The sequence below is a fragment of the Nicotiana attenuata genome, unplaced genomic scaffold (assembly GCF_001879085.1).
Source record: "Nicotiana attenuata strain UT unplaced genomic scaffold, NIATTr2, whole genome shotgun sequence".
NCBI lineage: Eukaryota > Viridiplantae > Streptophyta > Magnoliopsida > Solanales > Solanaceae > Nicotiana > Nicotiana attenuata.
The window spans coordinates 301,632-312,188 of record NW_017671147.1 but is presented as its reverse complement, the minus strand read 5'-3'; positions in this window follow the sequence as shown (position 1 = coordinate 312,188).

Genomic DNA, 10,557 nt, shown 5'->3' with positions numbered 1-10,557 from the left:
GAGCACGAGCAGCATTTGAGAGTAGTGCTTCAGACCTTGCGAGAGCAGCAGCTTTATGCTAAGTTCTCCAAGTGTGAGTTTTGGCGGGAGTCAGTAGCATTCTTGGGGCATGTAGTGTCAGGGGAGGGTATTAAGGTGGATCCCAAGAAGATTGAGGCCGTTCAGAGTTGGCCACGTCCTACTTCAGTGACCGAGATCAGGAGCTTCTTGGGGTTAGCAAGCTATTAACGGCGATTTGTGCAGGACTTTTCATCTATTGCATCACCTCTTACCAGATTGACCCAAAAGGGGGCCCCGTTCTGTTGGTCCGATGATTGTGAGGAGAGCTTCCAGAAGCTCAAGACGGCCTTGACTACGGCACCCGTTCTTGTATTGCCTTCCGATTCAGGGATATATACAGTGTATTGCGACGCTTCTCGCGTTGGCTTGGGATGTGTATTGATGCAGGAGGGGCGAGTTATTGCATATGCTTCACGTCAGCTGAAGGTTCATGAGAAAAATTACCCTGTGCACGACCTAGAGTTGGCGGCAATTGTTCATGCTCTTAAGATATGGAGGCATTATTTATATGGAGTGTCATGTGAGGTTTATACAGACCATCGCAGCTTGCAGCATTTGTTCAAGCAGATGGATCTTAATTTGAGGTAGTGCAGGTGGCTTGAGTTACTAAAGGATTATGACATTACCATTCTTTATCACCCAGGCAAGGCAAATGTGGTCGCGGATGCCTTGAGTAGGAAGGCAGAGAGTATGGGTAGCTTGGCATTCATTCCTGCTGAGATGAGACCATTAGCTTTGGACATTCAGTCTTTAGCTAACAGACTCATAAGATTGGACATTTCAGAGCCCAGCCGAGTTCTAGCATGTGTGGTTGCTCAGTCTTCATTATTAGGGCAGATTAAGGCCCGCCAGTTCGATGATCCACATTTGGCGGCCCTCAGAGAGACGGTACTTCGGGGAGGTGCCAAAGAGATTTCTATTGGCGAGGATGGTGTGTTACGGCTTCAGGGCCGTGTATGTGTTCCTAATGTTGATGGCTTAAGAGAGAGGATTCTAGAGGAGGCCCACAGTACGAGGTATTCCATTCATCCGGGTGCCACGAAGATGTATCGTGACTTGAGACAGCACTACTAGTGGCGGAGGATAAATAAGGACATAGTGGAGTATGTTGCTAGATGTTTGAATTGCCAGCAGGTCAAATATGAGCACCAGAGGCCAGGTAGCCTACTTCAGCAGATACCCATTCCGAAATGGAAGTGGGAGCGCATTACCATGGATTTCGTGGTTGGGTTGCCGCGGACTCAGCGGAAGGTTGATTCAGTGTGGGTTATTGTGGATAGATTGACCAAGTCCGCCCACTTCATTCCAGTGGCGACTACTTATACGGCGGAGAGATATGCCCAGATTTACATTCGGGAGATAGTGAGATTGCACGGTGTGCCGGTATCCATCATATCAGACAGAGGCCCTCAGTTCACTTCCCATTTCTGGAGAGCTGTTCGGAGTGAGTTGGGGACCCGCGTGGAGCTTAGCACGGCATTCCATCCTCAGACCGACGGGCAGTCGGAGCGGACAGTTCAGATTTTAGAGGATATACTTAGAGCAAGCGTGATTGACTTTGGAGGGTAGTGGGATCAGTTCTTACCCTTGGCGGAGTTTGCATATAATAACAGCTATCAGTCCAGCATAGAGATAGCCCCGTATGAGGCATTATATGGTCGGCGTTGTCGTTCTCCGATCGGGTGGTTTGAGCCTGGTGAGGCTAAGTTGCTTGGTACAGATTTGGTTCAGGATGCCTTGGATAAGGTAAAGTTGATTCAGGAGAGGCTCCGCACGGCTCAGTCCAGGCAGAAGAGTTACGCGGATCAGAAGGCGCGCGATGTATCATTTATGATTGGCGAGAAGGTTCTCTTGAAGGTTTCGCCCATGAAGGGCATTATGAGGTTCGGAAAGAAGGGCAAGTTGAGCCCAAGGTTTATTGGCCCTTCGAGGTGTTGAGGCGAGTTGGAGAGGTTGCCTATGAGTTTGCCTTGCCTCCCAGTTTATTAGGAGTTCATCCAGTCTTCCATGTATCGATGCTCCGGAAGTATCATGCCGACTATTCACATGTGTTGGATTTCAGTACCATTCGGTTAGATGAGAGCTTGGGCTACGAGGAGGAGCCAGTTGCCATTATGGATAGACAGGATCGCCAGTTGAGGTCCAAGAGGATTTCTGCTGTAAGAGTCCAGTGGAGGGGCCAACCGGTCGAGGAGGCGACCTGGGAGTCCGAGGAGGACATGCGGAGCCGATATCCCCACTTGTTCAGCAGTGCAGGTACTTTTCTATGTCCATTCGAGGACGAATGTTTGTTTAAGAGGTGGAGAATGTAACGACCCGACTGGTCGTTTTGCGTTTTCGAACTTCGTTCCCTAAAATGATACTTTCCGCACTTGCTTTAGCTAATTTATGACTTGCGGGGACTGGTGGTTCGGAAGTTAGAAGAGTTTTGAGCAAGAATAAGCCTAGTTGCTTCTTTAAGTTTCTTTAAAAAGGGTCAAGTTTGACTTCGGTCAACATTTTGGGGAAATGGACCCGGAATCGTGATTTGACAATTTCTGAAGGTCCGTGGGAAAATATGGGACCTGGGCGTATGCTCGGAATCGAATTCCGAGGTCCCTAGCCCGAGTAATGAATTTTTATACGAAATTGTTAAGTTTAAGTTTCTAAGATTTAAATAAACTAAGAAATTATTGTTTTCCTAGGTATCAGGTTCGGATTTCGATTCCGAAACTTGGTACAAGTCCGAAATATCAGTTAAGACTTACTTGTAAAATTTGGTGTCAATACGAGTGGCTTAAGGGCGTTTTGACCCGTTAGGAGGAAATTTAGAACTTGAAGGTTCAATGATTTGAATCATTTGGTTTTGGGGTTGATTCCCTGATTTAGCATTGTGTTAAGCGTTTCGAGGGCTCGAGTAGGTCCACCTCGTGATTTCAAACTTGTCGGTATGTTCGGGCAAGGCTCGGGAGCCCCGAGCGTCAAATGGTCGAGGTGCGAGTGAAGTTGAAAACTTAGGAAAAACCTTATCTGCTGCTTCTGTCATAACCGCTTCTACGGCTCTTGGACCGCAGAAGCGGTCGTTTTATCGCAGAAGCGGAAGGGGCAAGGTCCAGGGGAAACTGCAGGAGCGGACCCTGACCGCAGAAGCGGTCCATCCGCCCAGGCCGAGAACCGCAGAAGCGGTGGGCTTTCCGCTTAAGCGGCCTCGCAGAAGCGAGGTTATGAACGCAGAAGCGGCCCAGGCCCCCTTGCCCATTTCCGCAAAAGCGGCTCATGTCCGCAGAAGCGGGATTCCTTCCGCAGAAGCGGAAATCACTGGGGGCAGAAAGGTTCATTAATACGAACCCAAACTCATTTCTTACACATTACTCTCAACACTTAGGCGATTTTGGTGATTCCAAATAGGAGGTTTCAACATAACATTGCAAGGTAAGTAATCCCCACTCATTTTTTGTTCAAATACATAACCATTAGGTAGATTTAACACTAAAAAATTAGGTAAAATCAAGGGATTTGAGCTAGACCTAGGGTTTAATGAAAACTAAGGTTTTATCACATAATTTGCCATGTAGTGAACTAGAAATCATATATTTGTGATCCTTAGGTGATAGAGAACAACTTCCTTCGAAAAATCTCGGAATCCGGGCACGTGGGCCCGGGGTCGAAATTTAGGAAACTTGTGTTAATGGTTAGGAAATTGCTTAAATAACTAGAATTCAACCTTGTAGCCTTTATTTACTAGTTCTTACTTCGTTTGATTAGTTTGGGATTGTCCGGCTTCGAATTAAGGACTTGGGCTCGTTCTTGGACATTGGGAGTGCACTTTGGAGCGAGGTGAGTCTCCTTTCTAACCTTGTAAGAGGGAATTGTCCCCATAGGATTTTAAATGAGTAATTGTTGCTAAATGCGGGGGCTACGTACGTACTAGGTGACGAGAGTCCGTGCGTAGCTGCTATATGATAATTGTTCGGGTAGTTTAGGATCCACGTCATCTCTAATTGGGGAATATCTCTTATTTTAAATTGCCAATATGATCATTTTGATTTGCTAGAGACTTGAGGAAATGAAAGGTGAACGTATGAGTTTGTTGAGCCTTGGTAGGAATTCCCTTGTATGTAATTGAGCCTTATGTGCTTTTCTTGATATTTTCTTGATGATTATGGATCGGGCCGATCGCCTCGGTGATAATAGATGCATCTATGGTTCGTGCTGTTCGACCCTCGGCAGTGCACAATTTATTTTCTGTTGGAGCGGGCCGTCGACCTTGGCATGTTTGTGCATGATTTATATGCTTACGTTTAGTTATGACATGATCACTCATTTGATATAAAAAGGGAAAACTGGTAATTTAATTATGACAAGAACATGAATATGACTCTTCTATTAAACGTGTGTTATTGGAGATCCTTCATGTTGTATATCTCACTTATTTATATTATATTATCTTGACCTTAGTAAGTATCAAGTCGACCTCTCGTCTCTACTTCTTCGAGATTAGACGGGATACTTACTGAGTACATGTGGTTTATGTACTCATGCTACACTTTTGTACTTAATTGTACAGGATTTGAGGCAGGTGGATCTGGACATCATCCTGGTGCGCATCAGTGAGCACGCTTAGGGACTTCTACGGTGAGCTGCCTTCTCTCTCATGCCGATTCGCAGCCGAAGGAGTCCTTTCTTGTATTTTTGATTTCTTTCTATCCTGATTCAGACAGTAGGATAGTGTTTCATTCTTTTGTGTATATTCTACTGGTCGCCCGTAGCTTGTGACACCACGTCCTGGCACACATTGTAGTAGACATTCATTTTGGGGTTGTATCGCTATTTTGGCACTTTATGATCTTTACTAGTTTTATCTTTAAATTTGAAAATTTTAGTATCACTGTCTTTGGCTAAAGTAAAATGAGAACTAAATCTCACTTCCGCATTCGGCTGGCCTGACCATGGTGTTTGGCGCCATCATGACCTATTATGAAAAATGGGTCGTGACAGAAAGTTTCAGGGAATATGCTATTAAGTGGCGCGAACAGGCATCAAGGGTGAAACCTTCTATGGATGAAGTAGAAATGGTCACTGTCTTCCTCCAGGCCCAGGAAGCAGATTACTTCCAGAACATGATATCGGCCATGGGCAAACCTTTTGCAGAGGCGATTAAAATCGGGGAAATGGTAGAAAATGGTCTGAAAACGGGCAGAACCTTGAGCCAGTCAGCCATCAGAGCAACCTCCCAAGCCATCCAAGGCGGGTCGGGAGGAATGGCCAAAGGTAATAAGAAAGAAGAAACGGTTATGGCAGCCTCAGGGGCAAGAAGACACCGGGCTCCTAGACCCATGTTTTCTGAGAGAACCTCTCAACACTACTACCCTCATCCTGACATGGCTTATGCTCCACAACCATATGCGGTCATGAACGCTCAACCCTTTGCCCGACCGCAGCCACATGCCAACAGAAATCAACCTCCATTCCCAAGAAATCAGCCCTCCCCACCAAAACCACTATAATCCTCGACCACCGCAGAATAACTTCCGTCCTCGGGAGCCACCCAGGAGACAAAACTTTACCCCAATTGGTGAATCTTACTCTAGTCTATTCCCGAAACTGGTCCAAATGGGTCTACTGCAGCCGGTCCCTCAGAACAGACAAAACCCGGCATCGCCTGCCTACAGAGCTGGTGTCAGGTGTGCATACCATTCAGGGGCAGAAGGCCATCATACAAATGAATGTTGGACTCTGAAACAAGCAGTGGAGAACTTAATAGATCAAGGGAAAATTGTGTTGAGGGATGAGGATGTCCCAAATGTGACCAATAATCTGCCGCCCGCTCACAACAACGGGCCAGTAATCGGGATGATTTGTGAAGATAGGGAGTTTGATCCAGACTTAAAAGCTATAATTGCTATCGCTGATGCAGAAAGAAAGCCCAAGGTTGCCCGAAGCAAGAAAAAGGGGAAAAGAAAAATAAAATCATCAAGACAGAACCGGAAAGGAAAGCTGAAACAAAAGCAGAGATAGTGCCTCCCAAAAATGGAATTCTCTATGTTCCGTGAGGCCGCCAAGAAAAGCCACTGGTTGTGAGCGCTCCAAAGAAAATTGAAGTGAAAAAGGGAACACAAATGTATGTACCGAAAGGAGCTTATGTGGTACGGGGGACAATTAAACCGCCTCGGCTGAATAAGCCAGTGGTTATTGGACGCGTACCACAGAAGCCAATGACGGACCCTGCCGCGGTGCCATGGAATTACCAGGAGACAATGGTTACGTACAAAGGAAAAGAAATATCGGGAGAGCTTCCAGGAAATACCTCTGTTGAGAAATATTCAAATGTACAGGAGGTAAACAATGCCACGCGAAAGCGCTTTCCTTCCAAGAAGCATGTGAGTACCGAGGAAGCAGAAGCTTTCTTCCAAAAAATGAAGATGCCTGATTACGAGGTAGTCGATCAATTGAGAAAACATCCTAATCAAGTGTCGTTGCTATCGCTAGTGATGAAGTCCCCCGAGCATCAGAAGATCTTAATGAAAACTCTGAATGAGGCGTATGTGCCAGTTGAAACTTCAGTCGAACAGCTTGAAAGAATGGCAGAAAGGTTCTTCACCGTCAATCAAATCTCTTTTAGTAAAAACGACTTGCCTCCCGAGGGAGCGGCTCACAACAAAGCCTTACATCTGACTGTCAAGTGTGAGGTCTACTATGTAAAGTGAGTCATGGTGGATGGAGGCTCGGGTGTTGACATTTGCCCACTCTCCACACTGCAGAGAATGGAAATCGGGACTGGAAGGATTCGTCCCAATAACGTCTGTGTGAGAGCCTTTGATGGGATTAAAGGGGATACCATCGGAGAAATTGATCTGATATTGACTATAGGCCCGGTGGATTTCGAGGTGACTTTCCAGGTGCTGGACATGGATACATCTTACAATTTTCTTCTGGGAAGGCCCTGGATCCATGCCGCCGGAGCTGTACCTTCTACCCTCCACCAGATGGTGAAATTTGAATATGAGGATCAGGAAATTGTGGTTCATGGAGAAGATGAGTAGTCCATCTATCGGGACCCATCTGTTCCATGCCTAGAAGCAAGGGAAGGTAGTGAACACATTATTTATCAAGCATTCGAAGCTGTGGTGGCGGATCAGCATGAAGAGGGAAATCCTTGCCCCCAACCTTTCCTGTCCAATGCCTCGATCATGGTGGCTAAGGAAATGATTAGACATGGTTTCAATCCCGGAAAAGGATTGGGAAAAGATCTGCAAGGAATATCTGAGCCAGTGACCCTGCCTACAGCTGAAAAGTTTTTCGGGATAGGTTTCCACCCTACCCCAGATGATATTGAGTGGGCGGAAGAAAGAAAAAATGAAGGACGGGTCTTACCACAGCCACTGCCTCATTTATATGAAACTTTTGTCAAGCCTAAGTACTGCGAGGAGGAAGATGATGAGGCCTTTACGGCCAAAGAGATTGAGGAAATTTGTGGGGCAATGAGGAACATACTCTACGAAACCCACATGGTTCAGCCGGGAGAGGGTTCTAGCACCGCTGAGGTGTTATACATGGGACCAAGCGTCAGGCTTCAAAATTGGAAGGCTACGCCATTTTCGAGCTGGCGGGAGTCCCGGTAGACCTGTCCTACTACTTTTTCTGCATCCCGAGTTATTCCAGGGTATAACTCAGGTGTTTCTTTAGTTTCTTGTCTTTAAACTCCCAATGTAAACCCTGTTATCTTCCCAATTCTAAGAAATGAAATCAATATTTCATCGTTCATTTTTCTTTATTCTTTCTGATTTTGCTATTTTTTCTCCTTCATTTCTTCTCCTTAGCTCTAATAATGCAGCTTTAAATAACATGACATGCTTGCGGACTTCATGCCTAGATCCCAAAAAGCTGTCAGATCTTCGATATAATAAGTCAAGAGCCGAAATGCAAAAAAGGTAACTTTGAGGAAATAAAACAAAGAATTGGAACAACTGAAGGAAAATTGGTTCGCAGGTTGGAAAGTCCCATACATTTTAACAAAAGAGTGTGCTGTACTCAGGGCACATCCGGGCAGTTGTACCAACAAAAAATGGCCCGCGCTTACAACAAGAAGGTGCGTCCCAGGAATTTTGAAGTGGGACAACTCGTGTTAAGACGCATTCTCCCTCATCACCAGGAAGCAAAAGGAAAATTTGCTCCTAATTGGAAGTGTTCATACATCACCCGGAAAGATTGCCGAGATGAGCATTGTATTTAGGTGATATCGAAGGAAATGATCCCGAAATAGCTGTGAATACGGATGCGGTAAAAGGTACTATGTCTAGACCTTCTATGATGATGACTTTGCGCAGTTGAGATGACGAAGGCTTTCATTCCCACTACCCAAACACTATCAACCCTTTGCAAACCCATTTGAGCCGGTTACTTTTCTTTGGCTACCCTCTTTGGAACCCGGAAGTATTATCGAAAAAAAAAGAGGAAAAAAAAGAAAATGAAATTATGATGAAAGGACAAAAAAGAAAAAAGAAACAAAAAGAAAATATATGAAAAGAAAAACAAAAAGAAATGAAAAGAAAAAAAAACAAAAACAAAAACAAATGTTTCCCTAAACTACGTTTGACTTGATTCCGAAAGGATACGTAGGCAGCCTCTCTCTGGGGTTCAGTCACACCGAAACAAAAATCCCAATTCCCCCAAAAGTTGAAACTGGGGCAGATGATATCATGGTTCGGCCATGAGTCCACCAAAATGGTTCCAAGGTTGTACTTCCGTCCAAAATTCTTTTACCCAAAACCTCGTCCAAGTCCTTCTGATCAATTGGCAAAGGCGTGGGAATTGAACAACAACATTGTTTGAATCTGATATAGTCCAAATTGAGAGAAATAAAATGAGAGAGTCTTATCGGTGAAAACCTTCGGGCACCATAAGGCGACAGTGAGCAGAGAATTTGAAAATGAGAGAGTTCGTTCAGTGAAAACTCGTAAAGAGCACTATCGGGCGACGGTGAGAAGAGAAATGAGAGAGGTCGATTGGCGAAAACCCGCAAAGGGCGCAGTCGGCCGAAAAGAAGACATCTCACCACTAAAAGAGTCCTGGCAAGGTTCCCTGGTTTTGAAATACGGATCAATGGGTTCAGGAGAAGCTGGAAAGTTTGTGTGGGTCAGGCATCCAGTCCAAGAAGCATGTCATGTCCATTTGAAGTCAGCATGCACCCCCAGATAAGTCCTTCTTTTCCCCCGAAAGGGACGCCTCTCTTCTCATATGCTTGCCTTTGGTATACTTCTTCTTTGAATCCCTTTCGGTTTAACTCTGATTCCGAGACTATTACAAAGAAAAGGTGGCAGGACTGGTTTTTATAGGGCTTCGCCTGGCAAAGCCAAAGAAAATACCCAGCCTCAGCGGGTGCGTCAGGCCAATCCCGACTGGCCATGATGGTTGATGCTTTCAAAGCAAAGACATTGGAAAGTAAAGAAAGTCAAAGACAAAGGTTCTAAGAGCAGAATAAAGCGAAAAGGCCCGAGCCCACGCGGGTGAGTCATCATGAAATCCTAAAAGTTGAGTCCTATTGGCTTGAAAAGAGATTCACCCTCAAAACCAGCAAGCAGCAAAGTTCTCAATAGAAGCTGGGCCAAAATCAAGCAATTGAGATGATCAAGGCCACAAAACCAACTTCCGTTTCAAACTAACAAATTGTTCTTTGTTTGAAAGTTGAAACAGGTGTAATTCAAAGCAACTATGCAAGAAGCAGGTGCAACCCAAAAGGGAAAAGAAATGCGCAAGCGCTGAAACAGCTTTGCAGCAGGGAACCGACCAAAAAGGGAAGTTTTCCCCAAATTCTTTCATGCGTTTTACTAAATAAAAAGAAGAAAGAAAGAAGAAGAAGAAGTGAAAATGAAAAATCCAAAAAAAATCATGGTAGCATAGGGCCCCATTCCCTAGATATCCCGGCATAACCCGCGGACCTCCCTGGCACCTAAGGAGCCTTTTTCTTTCAATCCCGGCATAACCCGCGGACCTCCCCGGCATAACCCAAGGAGCCTTTTTCTTTCAATCCCGGCATAACCCGTGGACCTCCCTGGCATAACCCAAGGAGCCTTTTTTTCTTTCAATCCCGACATAACCCGTGGACCTCCCTGGCATAAACCAAGGAGCCTTTCTCTATCAATCCCGGCATAACCCGCGGACCTCCCTGGCATAACCCAATGAGCCTTTTTCTTTCAATCCCGGCATAACCCATGGACCTCCCTGGCATAACCCAAGGAGCTTTTTTCTTTCCATCACGGCATAACCCGTGGATCTCCCTGGCATAACCCAAGGAGCCTTTTTCTTTCAATCCCGGCATAACCCATGGACCTCCCTGGCATAACCCAAGGAGTCTTTTTCTTTCAATCCCGGCATACCCCATGGACCTCCCTGGCATAACCCAAGGAGCCTTTTCTTTCAATCCCGACATAACCCGTGGACCTCCCTGGCATAACCCAAGGAGCCTTTTTCTTTCAATCCCGGCATAACCCGGGGACCTCCCTGGCATAACCCAAGGAG